The following is a 17,297-nucleotide window of genomic DNA, read 5'->3' on the forward strand; positions in this document are numbered from 1 at the left end:
AAAAAAAAGAAAAGAAAAAAAAAGAGAGATGCCTCTGAAGCATGGTGTTTCTGTATTTCACCCTTACTATAGGAACAACAGCTCTAGCCTACACTGTCCTGAGATGGAAATGAAATTTGAATCATTACATGAATACTGAAGAAGGCACTAGGTACATTTACTGAAATCCTTAGAAAGTCTCGTTTGTTCCACCATTGGATGGGTGTTTCACTTTTCCATAAACCTTTGTAAATTATCTGTCTCCTTCAAAATAGGACCTCAACAAATACTCATGGACCTTCGGTCTGCATTTTGTATTACAAATATTTCTAATAGCGTAAACATAATGAAAACGACTACGTCTAAGCTTGTAGTTAATATGTCTCAGGCATTGCTCTAGTTTTTGTACGGTGCTTGGCTAGCACATCCCAACTAAGAGCAGCTGTGCAGGAAAGGCTTCGCTGGAGCTCAGAGCTGTGGTCTGTCATCTAGGGAAGCCAGGGCAGGAACCCCAGGTAGGAACCCAGAGGCGAACCAGGGACTCTCCGTCCCTGGCTTGCTCCCTATGGCTTGCTCAGCCTGTTTTGTTGGTTTTGTTCTGTTTTATAGAACCCAGGACCACCCACAGTATGCTAGGCCATTGTACACAAATTATCAATTAAAGAAAATGCTTCACAGACCTGGCCACAGCCAAAAGTGATCCGGACAATTCTTCAGCCAAGGTCCCCTCCTCCCGGTGACCCTAGGCTTCTGTCAGGATGAGAGCTAAAAGTATGTGTCAGACAGATTGAACACTGCCACACAGTGTATTCTCTTAGGACGGAAATCTAGATTTTAGTTTTGTTCAGTTTTTTTCTCTTATACAAATTTTCTTAACCCTTGTCTTTGGGTTTTTATTGCTATGACAAAATACCACAGCAACAAACAAACAAGAACCCAAGTTGGGAAGGAAAGGGTTTATTTAGCTTACACTCCCCAAATCCCAGTCCATCATTGGAGGGAGTCAGGGTTAAGAACTCCAGCAGGGCAGGAACCTGGAGGCAGGAGCTGCTGCAGAGGCCATGAAGGGGTGCTGCTCACTGACTTGTTTCCCATAGCTTCCTTTTAAAAAAAAAAAAAAAAGAAAAAAGAACCCAGGGTCATGAGCCCTGGAATAACACCTCCCACAGTGGGTCTTCCCCCATTGATCACTAACTGAGAAAATGCCTTACAGCCAGATCTCATGGGAGCATTTCCTTACCTGAGATTCCTTTCTCTGAGATGATTCTAGCTGTGTCAAGTTGACACACAAAACCAGCCAGTACAACCCTGATCCAGACACAGCGGCTATGACTGTCATCCTAACACTTGGGAAATGGAGACAGGAGGTCAAGAGTTCAAAACCAGTCTCTTTTACATGAGTCCTTTAATTAATAAAACCAAAATGTTTTTAAAAGAAGAGAAAGAAGGAAGAGGAGCTTGAATGATTGCTCAGTTAGAAAAGGTGCTTGTCACCCGATAATGGAAATCTTATGACCCCTGGAGCTCATCTAAAGGCAGAGGAAGAAAATCAACTTCACAATATTGTCTTCTGACCTCCTAATGCAGGTTGTGGCATGCATGTGCACATAATTATGATGGTGATGGGAATGGTGGTGGTGGTGGTGGTGGTGGTGGTGGTGGTGGTGATGATGATGAGGAGGAGGAGGAGGAGGAGGATATGGAGGAGGAGAAGGAGGGGAAGGGGGAAGAGAAGGAAGAGAAGGGAGAGAAACACACACACAGCAAGAGAGAGAGAGAAAGAGAGAGAGAGAGAGAGAGGCTCCTAAAAACCCATTTGGAATCTGCCATGAATGGCAAGATGCATTCTCACTCCATAATCTCATAAATTCTAAGCTGTATACAGAACTTGTACACAGAACTTCATTTAGCACCAAATAAGAAAATGCAGGCTTTGGAGTTCTTGCTAGTGGTTCAGCAGGAGTCCTGGAGTACTGCTCCAGGCCGAATTCTCTTTATAGTAATAACAATTTATAAAAATAGAATTAGTCTCCCAGGCACAGTTATGAGTTTGTGTCCTTGCTAATTCACTTAGCAGAGCAGCCCCTGGAGCAGACGCTGGTGGGGTTGGTATTTCACCCTTGAGGAAAATGAACCTCAGAGTAGTCAAGGAAGAAGAGGAGCCAAACTGGCCAGCCCGAGAGCCCAAGTTACATGTGGGTTCTCGGGGATCCGTTTATTGTTCAGCTGATCTATGAACTCCTCAAAGGCTGGGGCCACCTTCGTGTCTCCTAGCTGTGGTCCTTCCAGTACCTGACATAGACCAGTGAATGAGTTTTTTTTTTTATATTTACTATTTCTTAAAGGTGCGTCTTGGAAGAACTATTGCTTTGACCTTAAGTTGGTAAGCTCTGCTTACAGGAGAGAAGTGTTATTGGCTCACTTCACACTTAGAAACAACAGACCCATGAGACAACACAACACAAACAATAAACTTGTTAGCGTGCCTTCAATGAGAACAAGAGACTAAAGCCACTACAGAAACAACTCCGGAGGCACACCTGTCTCAGTGCACTTGCTGTCCTGTGCAGGTCCTTCCAGTGCGACTTGGAGCTGCCCTAAAATTTTCAACAGCCACAAGAGAAGAGGAGATAGATCAACCCGTTTTCACTCACTTATAAAGCAGAAAGTAACGTTTCTCACCAGAAGTCAATCTATTTTTAGCATCCAGAGAGAAACTTTTTTCCAAGGAGCTTGAGGAGAGACCTCAGGCTAGAGATCCCAGTGAGGAAAATGAACAATGACTTCTAGAGCTTTCTGTGTGCATGCATGGGTGTGCTACCATCTCTTCTTAACAGATAAAAGGTATCGCCAGTCCCTGGAGTAAGGATGGAGCAGTTCAGAGGCACATTCTCCCCTGGAACAAGGTTTATTTTTAGTAGGAAAGGTGAGACAAATTGTTAAGGCCCGAGTCATTGTATTTAATGCTAACTTAGAAGCAGCAGGAAGCTGAGGCAACAATCTTGGGCTCCCCTTTCACAGATGCCCCAGGAGGTTTTCCTCTGAGTGTAACTTCAGAGACCTTCAAATAATGTCTAGCTTCCTAGGTTGACACTAAAGTCTCTCACTGCAGTGACCCCACTGATCTGACCTCTGATTGGTACCACAGGCCTGTTGATCTACCCCCCACCCCAATCCCCGCCCCCACCCCCAGCATCTACGTGGCTGACATTCTCCCTCAAAACCCTGGTCCATTTGCCTGTAGTGTGCTCTGCTCTTTCCAAGTGCCATCCTCTTAGAGTTAGCTTCTATCCTCAAAGCCCCTTTCTTGCAAGGACTCCGTTTCTAGTCCTCTTAGATGAACTGGGCATCTCACATGATTTGGGTCCCTCATCACTCCCGGCTCTTCTCTGTGGTGGGACACATTCTTATTTTCCTTAGTTTGCGGTTTCTACTGGTTCAACAGAACTCTGTAGAACAGATGAACGTCATCCACTGGACACTTTTCTATCAGAAAACCATGACAATCTCAGCCTCTATGTAGCTTTTAATTCAGTGTATGATCTAAACTAAGTAGAAGTTATGAGTCGTTACTGATGTTTTCCAATCCAACTCACAGATGCATTCATCAGAGATGGACCTGGCTCACAGATGTATTGAGCACCTAGCAGAGAGTGCTGTTTGTAGCATTAGTAAGAAAAGCCAGGGTGATGTCAGGAAAACTAACAAGCTTCAATTTCAGTGGCTAGATCAACATGGGTTTCTGAGCTTATCATATGTTCTGCTCATGGAATGGTCTGAGATTTTCCCCATTTCTCCATTATCTCAAAACCTGACAGTTATTGTGACAGACAGAAAGAGAAGGAGATTCTCCCCACGCTTCAGCTGGGATTGACATGATTTCCTGTGGTTTTAAAGCAGAGTGAAATGCTGCATCCCAGAAATGCACAACACATCTTCACTAAGAACTCACCAGCCACAATGAGTCACCTGCCATTTTTCAACTGCAAGTGGCCAGAGGGAAGTGTGCGAGTTGTTTGGTAGCTGAGTGGCTGACCGTAACAGAACTGCCCAAACATTGAGATGAAAGATGGCTGAGTCTCAGTGAAGAACAGTTGTGACAGAGAAGAGTCCTCCTCCTCTGTGAGGAGGTGTTCAGCGGATACGCTGTGGACGAGAGCTAGTAATGGAGTGAGCTTGAGAAGGTGTTCAGCGGATATGCCCAGGAAGGGAGCTAGTAATGGAGTGAATTTGTGTTTTTCTTCCACTTAGAAACTCTATACATGGATGGATGTGAATAATAAATTTTCTATACACAAAGGCAGATAGTTAGCCAGAAAGGATCTGCAGTTCACTACAAACGAAAAGTGATCGCCTCATACAAACTATGAACTATTTCTCAGGTTGGACTTCCTTAGACTGGTTCTGTGTGTCCAGACGTCATCATATTCTGTACGGGTGACAAACACTAATCTCTGTCTCGCATTCTCACTCCTAGCTGGCTACAATTTTGTATTTTGCCCATCCATTCCATTTTCTGTATTTAATTAAAAATTAATTAAAATCCATTAGAGTATAAACTGCATCCCATCATTTGACTGGATTCTAACTACAGGTCATGCCTCTTAAACACGGAAATGGCTTGGCATTCTGTCTCAGTTTGAAGTAAAAAGAGTCAGTAGGATGTTGTGGAGAGCCAAATGGGAACTTGGCATTTGTTGGACTGAAGTCTGTATTTAATTTGGACAAAAGAAGCCTTTGGGACTTGAATTGAAACCCTCGGCCAGACAAATAAGAGAAGCTGTGAGAATTTCTCCTTAAAATTGAAGGATCTTGTGGAATTTGCTAGCCTTAACTCAGTGAGGTGTTCACCCACAAAATTTTGATATTCATCCGTTCTTCTGGAGAAAAACAGCAATGCTAAATTTTAAATCAGTCACTTCTCTCTTGGGGCCAGAGGCATAGTCTCAGAGGCCCTTGGAATCCTCTGTGTGAATCATTAGATGCTTCTGTTTGATAATGATCCAAACACACACATGTCATTGTGCATAAGCTGGATGACAAATGTTGATGTTGGTTTTCATGTGTGTTTTTCACTGATGCCGAGGGATACTGCTTCAGTTCCTCTGACTGCTGCTTGCATGAGTCCCAGTGAAAGAATACTGGATTCCAGCCAACCCACCCTTCGTAAATGATAAGGGTTGGAAGTAACTCACATAAAAATATTGCTCCCATAATTAAGTATGTGCATCTAAAGATAGCCCACACTGTCACATCTTGTCTTATAGACACCCATCAAATGCAACCGAGTCTCAACAGACCCCTGTCTGACATGTTAAATCAATGTTGACAACCTACGGCTTAAATTTTGCAGCATTCTTTAAATGGTAAAACTCATTCAGTATTGTGAATTCATGGCAAATGTGTAATTTCTTATTCCTTTGGGGATTCTTTTCTATTTGGGTTTCATTAAGAGTAAAGTTGACTCTTCCTCATGCAGTCCACGACTCTCCCGCACATGCTCCATGGGGCCTGAAACGGCGCAGGAAGCGCCCACCTTGCCTATTCTCCCAGCACCATGCCTTCTTGTAATTCCTAAGCCCGAAGCCGACTGGCATTGCTTTTCTGCTGTCATTTTCTGTTTCTGAACATAGTTCTTGTCCCTTAGCTCATCGAATTACTTCTTATTCTCTCCAAATATGGCTTAGTGGTCCTTTACTTGGGGTGGTCTTGCCGGACCACCCTGTTTACATGGTCTGCTACACTTCTTCCCTAGCACTGCACCGAGTTCATTCCCTTCACAGTGCTGAGCTCAGCCCATAGCTGTTGCTTGTCCGTTGTCCAACTCACCTAAACCCTAAGTTCACACCCAGGTACCCATTCACCGCCCCAACACACATGGAAGACAGCGATTAGAATAGCATCCTGTCATCTTGCGCCTTGCAAGTGTTTGATTACCACTACTTGAAGCAGGCCCGGTGAGCACAGTGAGCAGTGCAGTATGCCCTTCTCCACGACTGTGCTAATTATATCAGTGGAAAATTTCAGATCGTGCTTTATTTCGAAACTGTGATTACTCATGGTATTGGATAATTTTTACAAGTTTGGGGCCAAGCATGTTTATTCAGTTATTTGTTATAATTAGAAAAATAATTACATCATTTTCTTTCTTCACGTTCCTCCCTCCAACCCCTCCCATGTATTCCCATAACTTCTGTCAAATCCGTGGCCTCTTTTTCTTTAATTGTTACAGTTCCATATGTAAATACAATCTGCTTGGTCCGTTTATTGTTATTTGTATGGATATGAATTCAGGCTGACTCTGTGGTATCAGGTTACCAATGAAAGGGGTTCAATGCCGGAGAAGACAATTTTCCTGCTTTTTAACATTCCTTAGTTGCCTCGTGTTCTCTGTCTGGGGCCCATGAGTTTTCTTCCTTCCGTTTTTAGCTGGCAGCATTAACCTTGCTCAAGTCTTGCTCAGGCTGCCATCTTGTCGAGGTATCTCGAACGAAGCTCCCCATGTCTAAGAAAGAGAATTTCACAGTGGATGTGCTGCCCTGAAGAATGTTTTTGTTTGTGACTTTTATCCACTATAAGTTGTCTACTTTTGTACATTTGTAAACACTAGCGTTTTAATCAGGGTGCTAACCCTTTAACTTATTACCATTTTTGATAATATTACATATTATGAAAAGTTTCACCAGTTTGCTATTTTTAATGTTCTCTTTTTATGACCAAAAAGCTGTTAATGTTTTTTGTTTGCTGTGGGTATTATTAACCATATTTAACAGATGAATAACCTGAACCTAAGAGAAACATTTCCAAGTGACACATACTTGTTTAGATCTAGAATACCTGACTCTAAAAGCCATGTACAATTTTATTCGGCATGTCGGCTGACTTCAGTACTTTTGGCCACACTCTCTCAAAGAGGGGCTAGAAAGAGTTTTCTTAGTTTTGTCTGATGTAACAGAGAAACCTTAGGTTGAAATACTCAAGTGATGGATGCTTATCTCTCAAAGATCTAAATGGAGTCTAAGAACAGGATGTTGGCATTATGGTCCTGGTGGGGTCTTTCTGGTTCTCATTGATCCTTGAAAAAGATTGCCTCCTTTTCCCCTCCTTGTCTTCCTCTTTTTCCATTTTTTACTCCTCTTCCTCCTTTCTTCTTTCTCCCCTTCTATTTCCTCTCTTTTCTTCTCCTCCTCCCTGTTGTGGTAATTTTTAACCCAATTTATCCAATAAATGAATTCACAACTCAATAAATTGGTATTCAAGCTACTTGCCTAGATTGGGTAGATCTACCACTACACTACTCTATTCCCATCTATCAGATCCCATACGACTTGGGATTTCTCCAAGCCACCTGCTTCAGCTCCATCTTCCTTCCCTTATGTGAGTCCCTCCTAGTCTGCATTGCTTTCCAGGACAGGAGAATTAGCACCAAAATACAAGAGCAGGACTATCTACAACACCTCCCCTTTATCCTCCTCCTCTTCCTCACTTTCTAAAGATCTAACTTGCACACAGAATAGCTCTTGAACTTGGAAACCTCCCTTCTGGTCTCCTGGGTTTTAAGATTACAGAATGTGCCATGGCAGCCAACTCTCTTGTGTCTTCCTAAAGTCAACTAATCCCATCAAGAAGGCTTTTCTCCCACAACCTACTTACTAGCTGCAGTAGTAGTTGTCTTTAATGCACCACACTGGGAATCAGGCTTCAGCACATGAATTTTGAAGAACATAAACATTAGTCCACATCCGGTTGTTAATTAAATTTATATTTTGTGTATTTGTTCAAAAGAGGAAATGAGCTCCTTGCATAAAATATTCTAGAGATCCAAGTGTGCTGACTTCATTAGTCTATCCTGATGTCTCTAATAAAAAAATATTAATTTGCCAATATCAAAACAGTGAGAAGAAACCAGAACTTGTTTTCTGAGATTAGGGTCAACTTTCTGGAACTTTAGTGAGGTAAAATTGTATCTCATACTAATAAAGAACTCTGACTGGTGTTTGTATATGCCTTTGGTGCTAATGCAGCTGGGAGAAGGTATGCAATAGCACCTGTCAGACAAAGAATAATTTCTTGTATGGAAACAATGAGGGAAGAATAAAACTCAGAATACTGTTGATGCAAACCAAGGAAGCACTTCTCTATGGTGATCTTGATTATCGTTTAGCTATGGAGGGTTTTGGGTTTGAGCAGAACAAAGGAAACTTCTTGTTTACTAACTACTGGACTGGAGAGTTGACTCAGTGAATGAAGCACTTTTTTGCAACCATAACACTGGTTAGATTCCCAGAACCCTGGTGAAAGCAGAGTAGATGTGGCTGAATAAGGCAGACTCTAGATGTGAGGTATAAGATCCTATGAGCTGAGGTCTTGGACTAAAAAGGAGACAACATTTAACTCTCTACTTCCTGCATTTTGACAAAATAAACCCTTCCTCCCTTCCCTCCATCATTCCTTCCTTTCTTCCTTTCTCTCTTCCTCCTTCCTTTCTCCTTCCCTCCCTGCCTTCCTCCCTCATGTCTTCCTTCCATTGCTTCTGTGAAGCATTTTGTCATGTCAACAAGAGAAGTAACTAATATATTTCCTAACTGAATAAATCACGAGCTCTAAAAAGATTGATGTAAACCCCTTGTACCATGTATAATCCAGAAAACACTTCAAAATGACAGGCTGGGAGGAGTTCCGAGTCCTGTAAGAGAAACAAGACTTAGCAAAGAGATTTTGCTTCCCTTAGAACAGCCTAGTATCAATCTTCAGTGCCAACACGGAGCTGCTGAAGAATTGGAGCCGTAGATGCGAGCAGTACTCGCACATTCTGGGTTCTGTCTGTTGGCTTCTTTAGTTTGAAGAGAACATCTGATTCTGTGGCTCAGGTTGGTCTTGAACTTACTTTGTAGCTCAGGTAGTCTGAGTCCTGTTGCACTTCTTATACTTCGGCCTCCCAAGATCATGGTGGGCGTAGAGGTGTGAAGCTCTGCCCACTGACCTGAAACTGTTCCCTTGCTTGGCTTATAGCTGAGAGAAGAACATAGGCCCTTGTAAACACTAGGCATTCACCCCGCTGTGAGGTATCCACAGCCTTGATATACATCCACATGTGCATATGTATGGACACACATGATACAAATATATATGTAAACTATGCATATATGCACATAATTTGTGTATGTAGTTCAAGCACACAGAAATATGTGAATATACATATACTATATTATGTAACACAAGCATATGGCCTATAATCATGATCAATATCCAACCCTGAAATGATAGCTTAGATTTCTAAATTTTTTTACAATAACAAGTCACTTTTGCTTCTTTTTACCTTTAATATTTGAAAAATTGGACAACTCAGGATGTTGGAAAGGAAGAACACCATTAGAAAGGCAGTATGTGGCAAACTCCTTTAATTTCTTATATGATCTTTATGCAAGAGAGCCTAGTCTATCTACCAAGCTCATTCAGTACCCTCCTTGAAATTTTAAAATGGAATGCTTCTCTAACATAAGGAAATGAAATGGAAAAGCAGAAGAGAGAGAGAGAGTGTGTGTGTGTGTGAAAAGAGAGAAAAAGAGAGAGAAAGAGAGAGAGAGAAGGAGAGAGAGAGGTGGGACCATGGCAGAGGGCTTGAGAGTGAAGCTGATTTGGTCTCCTTTGGATTCCAGACTCTAGTTCAAGATCGTTGTGTTAAACCCTAGCAACGATTGTCATTCAATTCCATCTCTAGAATTGACATGGTGTTGTTCTGAGAAAGAATACATGTTGATGTTCAGCCTTTACACATTTCTTTTCCTCAGACGTGTCTGCAATCTTCTCTGTGGGTGTGGCGATTGATTTTTAATGTTGTTCATTATACTTGCCTTTGTTACAATCACTCTGCAGAAAGGAGAAACAACTGTCTGGAGAGATAAGTCGGTGAGGAGCAGCGTGTGCTCCTGTTGCAAAGATTTTCAGTTCTTTCCCACCACCCCAGCCCCAGGGAATCTAAGGCCCTCTTCTGACAGCTATGCTCACCTGTATCACATGCACACACTTGTATATAGACATACGGACATACAAGTAAATAAAAATGAAATAAATCTTAAATAAAAATAAAGTGGAAAGTAAATGTGACCAGTTGTACTTCACCATTGTTTGGAAAGCTGGAATGTTCAGTATCTCTCCCCATGTGAGACCATGTGTATCCCTCTGGGGAAAGAGGCTAGATGCAAAGTCCTCAAGAAGAGAATTAGTACATCCTCATGGTAATACTGCCTGATATAAGTACACCAAAGTGTTATTGTTAAAGGTCAAAGAAAAGACAGACAAACAGAGGAAAACAGTGTGAGAAAAATGTAATTTCATGTGGCCAACCAAGAAGTACCAGGGAATAAAGATAATTTATTGACATGTACACCAGGACTAATTCTTTATGCTGATTTGACTGACTTATGAGATGTGCACACACACACACACTTCTAATCAACAATATTTTCAAGAAGGAGAATTTCTTTTTAAAGACAGAACGGAGTTGGACTTTCCTGCTGTGTCCCTGACTATGCGGCCGTGACATCTACAAGCTTGTTGTCATGTCAACAGAGAAGTAACTAAAACTATCCCCTTGGTCTCTCCAGTTCCGACTCAGAAGGGATGTATTGGAAAGCTCTTGAGCTTTCGGATCTTCAGACTTCACTAATGGCCTCACTCTGTCTCCTGCCTGAGAACGGCAGGTGGTAGTTTCTCTGTACCCATAGCCATTATGCCTTATAGAGGTGTCTTCATGAGCGTGTAAGAGTACTTACTGCAATTTTATCTGTATGTATGTAAATCTCTCCAGCTCAGGATTGTAAGCATCCTGGCAGAGAACACCAGAGTGGAGCCAGGACCTTGAAAGTTTGAATTGCTCATGAGGAAGAAACCACCAGCTCCCCGTTGAAACACTAACATTAGTGACTTTTATATCTATCACAGCTCTTTATATTTGGCAATAAAATTGAGAAAATAGTAGTTTAAATTTGACCTAGAAATCATATGTCCTTGACAGCTAATTTGCCCAGCTGAGAGCAGGACGTTATGTGATTAACTCCGTAAGGCATCACATAGGCAATTATGCCACACCTTTGGTAATGACAAAATGTTAGCTCACTAAATTAACGTAAAGAGAAACATAAAATCAATTATTATTTTAAGAAGGTATCTGAGTTGTGTTGATGACTTTCAGGTCATTCAGTTTTTGAGCAGCTTGTTAACTTTAAAAAGTAAGAGGCATCCTTGATCATTTAAGATTCAGCTGGAGTGATCCAAGTAATTGCTTATTCGAATTAGGATCCCACTATCCCCCAAGCTACTACATTCAGGTAACTGCATGTGGTTCAATATAGTTACTTGTTTCTTTTTTCTTCATATAAAACAAAGACTTTTACTCTATGTGACAATGAGACAGTCCCACTCCTACCAAAGCAACTTGTTTTAGAGAGCAAACTTGTTTATTCAGTATCAGTGATCTACTTTTCTGGTCCCTACTGGTCATATGCCCTACCCTCAGAAAGAACACACAAGTGGGTGTGTCTACAGAGAAGCCAAAAGTAAAATAGGGGCTTCTAGGATCTCCACACAGCTACCAGTCATGCTATATCAATATAAAAAGTTGTAGCATGTTCATTAGATTCTAATCCATTGGTTCCCGACATTTCTAATGCTATGACCCTTGAATACCGTTCTTCATGTTGTGGTGACCCCCAACCATAAAATTATTTCATTGCTACTTCGTAACTGTAATTTTGTTACTCTTATGAATTGTAATGTAAATATCTGATACATAGGAAAGTTGAGATGATAGCCCTTTGGGGTCATGACCCACAGGTTGAGAAACTGTTTTCTAAACTGTGGCCAGAATGCTTTCTTACATATCTGTCTTCCTCTGAGAACTTCATGGATCCTATTGACATATAAGAAAGAAAATCTAAAGGACTTAATATTAAATATTGCCATGATATGAAAACCAGGCAACATAAATACAATCTACTAAGGAAGTGGATTCTTGATATAACATAATCCTTGTATCGTTTATGACCTACCATATATCTTAAGTATTATTTCACTTTATTAAACCCAACCACATCACAGTTTGTTAGAAAACACTCAAATTGTCCAAGCAGTATGCTTCCATTGGTCTAAGACTAGCAATCTAAGTAACAATCACTAAGAAAGGCATCAGACCTCAGTAAGAAAGGTACGCTGGGTAATCGTCCATGCTTACCATTTCGTTCAAAACGCTCCCTGATGCAGTTCAATGTACCAGCAAGGTAGGAAATTTATTGCTGGGTCGTCCATGCATGATTGAAACTATGAATCACTAATGCCCAATTTTCTTGGAAGAAAAGCATTTGGAAATGTCTTGTAATATTTAAGAGGTAAAATGTGATTATTATTTTCTACCCTAAGGGATATTGTGTTTTTTGAAAACCAATTTTTGCTGGGCAATGGTGGTACATGCCTTTAATCCCAGCACTTGGGAGGCAGAGACAGGCCGATTTCTGAGTTCTGAGAGTTCTGAGTTCTGAGGCCAACCTGCTCTACAGAGTGAGTTCCAGGAAAGCTAGGTCCATACAGAGAAACCCTGTCTTGAAAAACAAAAACAAATAAACAAAAAAACCCCAAAAACAACAACAACAAAAAAACAATTCTTAGAAATTAGGCTTTCAAACTATTTTCTAGGTCTTTAAACCAAAGTACAATGTCAGCTATGATATTTTAATGTATTTTTGAGGCAAACAATTTTTTCATTAAGTGTTATAGGTCCGATTCTTAAAATGTTCTAAGACAAAAAAATGTTTTGCTATAAGAAAGACAATCATAGCGGGGCGGTGGTGGCACACGCCTTTAATCCCAGCACTTGGGAGGCAGAGGCAGGTGGATTTCTGAGTTCAAGGCCAGCCTGGTCTACAGAGTGAGTTTCAGGATAGCCAGGGCTACACAGAGAAACCTTGTCTCAAAAAACAAACAAAAAAAAAAAAAAAAAAAAAAAAAAAAAAGAAAAAAAAAGAAGGAAAGACAATCATGTGGCACTCAGGGAAATTGAAGCTGTTGTTTTTCTCACAGTTGAAGCACCTTTAATATTAGCTGTGCTGCTGCTAGAAGAGAGAATAATTAGCGTGTTCAAACCTTGATCTGTTTTAAACTTTTTCATTTCATTTATAACTCGTTGAGTCATTACAAGTAAAAAAAAAAAATCTTTAAAAAAACCAGTGCAGTGGGTGTTTTTGGGTGACTTCTTACTTCATATCCTTTTGTAAATGAAGGTTTAACATCTTTATATTCTTTTGAAAGAAAGATTTGCACTTTGAAGTGCTCACTAGTAATTAGTAACAAATACAACAGTTTTTAAAGAATACCTTTAGCTCTTGAAGAAACAGACCAATGGATTGAGGTTCATCTGAAACTGATGATCGAGTGTGATTTTTATGCTAAGGGCTTCAATGCCTTGAGAACTCTGACTTACATATTTTAAAACAGTGCTATTAATATTTTGATATCAAAAAACAGTTTAGAGATTCAAAATGTTTCCTGAAGTGATAAAAGAGAAATCTCAGCTGGGCATAAACAGGCTCCTTGGCGTAAAAAAGATTTCAGAAACCATTTTAGGACTTCTGACTTGGGACAAGATAGAATACTGGGAATAAGCATTTCCACTTATGAAACGAATGCAAAGTGTAAATTTCAGGTTTATTAGGACACAAGCTACAGCTGTTTGTCACACCTAGCTGCATCCTGATATTTATCTTGTATACCTCCAACTTGTGAGTCCCCCGGGACTCCTGTTAGAGTGTTGAGTTGACATGTATTTAAAAAACACGGTGCATGATAGAGGAGGCCCCTCCAAATGCAGACCCTATGAATGTTTGTAACTATGAATGATGTTTTTAGACGTGAGAGTGCAGATTCATATCCTCTCCCCAAGGCTCTAGGGTGATTCATGTCACTGCTGCTCTTCAGTGGCAGAAGATTCCAGAAGAATGCAGGCTCTCAACACAGAATACATCTTCTGGCACATCCTCAATCTGGATGCATGTGGCAGAAGCAGGAAGTATTCCCTTTCCTTCCCTTCCCTTCCCCCTTCCCTCCCTTCCCCCTTTCCTCTCTTCCCCCTTTCCTCTCTTCCCCCTTCCCTCCCTTCCCCCTTCCCTCCCTTCCTCCTTCCCTCCCTTCCTCCTTCTCTCCCTTCCTCCTTCCCTCCCTTCCTCCATCATTCTCTGGTCCCAACTCTGGCATCTAGAAGCCTGCTAGTTCTCCATTCTGCTCTGAGTATGTGGTTTTTCTATGGAGATTCGTCCTTTCTGTGGCTGTGCTCCTGGAAGTCACTGCGATCTAATTTTTCATCCAACTGCATTTAGTTCAAATATTAATTCACTTTGCTTCCTTAACTACAACACGTTACCTTTTAAGGAAAATATCTCTTTCTCATATTCACCTTGGTCAAAAACTAATTATCTGGACACTTGTCAGGGGAACGGGAAAATCGTGCCTGATGTTTCATTTTACTAAACACAAAGAAGGATGAGATTACTTCTGTTCTTGGAAGAAAGAATTTAATTACCTGATGCCTTTTAGAAAAATAGCATTCTCGAACCTTTACTTGATTTTGATTTTAAATTGGCTTAAATTCACCCAATCACTGTTTGAAGGTTGCCATGGAAATGTGAGGGCAGTTCCATCATTTTACCCAGAAGGGGTGGATGGACCACAGGAAGCACTAGGCAGGTGAGGAGTCTGGGGGATGGGGGTGATGCTGGACAGAGAAGGGACTTGGGGTGGGCTGAGATGTACTTCAGTGGCAGAGTACTTGCCTACATGAGAGTACTTGGCTACATTCATGAGAAAGACAGAGAGAGAGAGACAGAGAGAGAGAGACAGAGACAGAGACAGGGACAGGGACAGGGACACACACACACAGAGAGAGAGAGAGAGAGAGAGAGAGAGAGAGAGAGAGAGAGAGAGAGAGGGAGGGAGGGAGGGAGGGAGGGAGGGAGACAGACAGACAGACAGACAGACACAGACTGAGAGACAGAGAGACAGAGCTACAGAGACAGAAAGATAGAGAGAAACTAAATTAACTCTCCATACACAGTTCACATGAAAATACTCAAAGCATTTTGGAAATCTACAAATAATGGAATTTTGTTCTTCCCTCACATGCCTAGCTGATGAAACAAAATGCCATAAATAGCCCTTTTGCTATATTCAGGCTAATCAGCAGATTGCCCAAGAAAAGGCAGATAAAATTCACAGTTCCAAGTTGCTCCAATGGCTTCTCTCACTCTGCCTTCTCTTAGAGAAATCATGAATTTCATAGAGTGAAATGCATTTATTGTATATTATCTTGATTATAAAATTAAAATGATGTGCCAACACACACACACACACACACCCCTGGCATTAAGGAACTGCATGCTTAATTTGAAGTCTCTGCCATTGTATGACAGCCAGCCTCAAACAGTAAGAGGGCTGCAGGAAGGAAAGAAGAAATACTTCCTTTTCGCTAACAGAGTCAAAACTGTATTGTCAGATAACGATCACAAAGACAGATACCTCTGCCTAATATGATAAAGGACTTAGGACTAGAGTCCTCAGTCTGCCATGTGGGCTCAGGGAGTGTGTAGTTCAGACACTGAACAAATAGCCCTTATATGTTTTGTTACCCAATTTAGTAAATCTTCTGGACTGCATGAGGCCAGGGTCTCCTTTGTACTTGTTTGTGCACTCCTCACCCAATAAAGGGGCCGGCTCAAGTTCATCGGAACACACATTATTGAGTGCTTCTAAGAGGCATGGACTGGCACTTTGGAATGGGTCCCACTGCCGTGTCCTTGGTAGGCTGAGTGGATGGATGAATCATGAGTTTCCACCTTACTTAGTGTCTCCACCTGCCGTGGTTAATGCAGAAGCTAATCCTGGCTCTTTGTTAATCCAATTTCCTGGGCTGTTTATTGACATCTCTGCTAGGACTGAGGTTGGTTCCCTTGTAGGCTGGCAGTACTTCCCTACTTCCTGCTTTCCTGGCCCCCTTTGCCACCACTGCTCACACCTTGCAGATCTCTCTCCAGTTGTAAAGAACTCAGAGAAGCGCTAAATTCGTAGAAAGTTGTAAAGCTCCCTTAACACCATCCCCTCCCCACTGTGTGCCCGCCGCGTGAAGTCAGAGGGGAGCCTACTGTCTGCAATCCTTGTCTTCCTGCTGTCTGAGACAGAAACCATTGCTGTATGCTGCTGGACAGGCGGACCTAAGTTGGAATTATTTCAGAAATTATCCTTCCAGAAATTGTTCGTCACCGGGATGGGATCCCTAGCATTACAGATGAATGCTACTATTCCAAGGGCTACCTGATTTCTGGGGCTCTGAACTCAAGAACTCATTGTTAGGATTTTGTCTAAGCTCCTCCCAACAGCTCCTCCCCATAGCTAGGTATGCTCCGCCCCACAGTTGAGACTTGTACTGCAAGTACTTTCCACAGTGGACCACATCCCATCCTCCCTCCATTCCTTTTGCAAAATTGTTTATGAACTCTGTGGGAAGTTGGACAAATAAAAATAGTAACTGTAAATCAATATACATTGTATTCAGTGGGAAAGGACTGGGATAAGCATTTTACATTAAGGTTCTAAGCCATGCAAACACTCGAAGCTTGCAAGTAATTGAAAGTTTTCTCTTTATCATAGCTTTTATTTATTTTGTGTATATTTGTATGTGGGAATGTGTTTGGCAGAGGTCAGAAGACAATTTGAGGGAATCACATCTTTCCTTGTACTTTTCAAGTCCTGGGGACCAAAATCAGGGTCATCAGCCTTGGCAACAAGCCTCTTTTACCCATTAAACCATCTCACTGGCCCTGAAAGATTTTCTTATGTTTAGAACTGCAGGACTCCAGACTTTTGTGTTTCATAGAGCCATCAAACGATTTTCTAGAAATGTCTGATCTTTTATTACCACACACTGCAACTCTATGCAAAGTTATACACACATAGTTAACAATCATAATTAGCAGCTTTACAAGCTGAGAATATCAAGACAGAATAAAAGTGAGTGCTATAAATACTCCCTTGAGTCCTTTCATCCACTGAACAATTCAGTGCATCACCTGAGCACCGAATCTTCCATTTATGTGCTTCTAAAAATAGAAAAGGAATGCTCTGAAAATGGCTGAAGTCCATTGGGCCTGGTGATGTTTGCAAGCCACCCTGAATGCCACTTTTCCTCTCAGAGGGACCCACAGACCTGCAGCATTTCAGACGCCTGGAAGCTTGCAAGAAACTTGGGCTGGGAGTGCAGCCATGCTCTCTAGTTCTTG

At 41.5% G+C, this 17,297-nt stretch overlaps 1 protein-coding gene and 1 long non-coding RNA gene across 3 annotated transcripts in view; one reads left to right on the forward strand and one right to left on the reverse strand.

The window, feature by feature from the left end:
• The window catches only part of Ptpro (protein tyrosine phosphatase receptor type O), a 210,400-nt gene that overhangs the window by 55,538 nt on the left and 137,565 nt on the right, over positions 1 to 17,297 (forward strand). The window lies entirely within an intron of this gene.
• LOC116099734 lies at positions 6,241 to 9,509 on the reverse strand. Its single transcript, XR_004122360.1, has 4 exons — positions 9,299 to 9,509; positions 8,867 to 8,991; positions 8,612 to 8,665; positions 6,241 to 6,484 (listed from the first exon to the last, which is right to left on the reverse strand). It is a non-coding gene; the product is annotated as an uncharacterized LOC116099734 (long non-coding RNA).

The sequence above is a fragment of the Mastomys coucha genome, unplaced genomic scaffold, assembly GCF_008632895.1.
Source record: "Mastomys coucha isolate ucsf_1 unplaced genomic scaffold, UCSF_Mcou_1 pScaffold20, whole genome shotgun sequence".
Taxonomy (NCBI): Eukaryota; Metazoa; Chordata; class Mammalia; order Rodentia; family Muridae; genus Mastomys; species Mastomys coucha.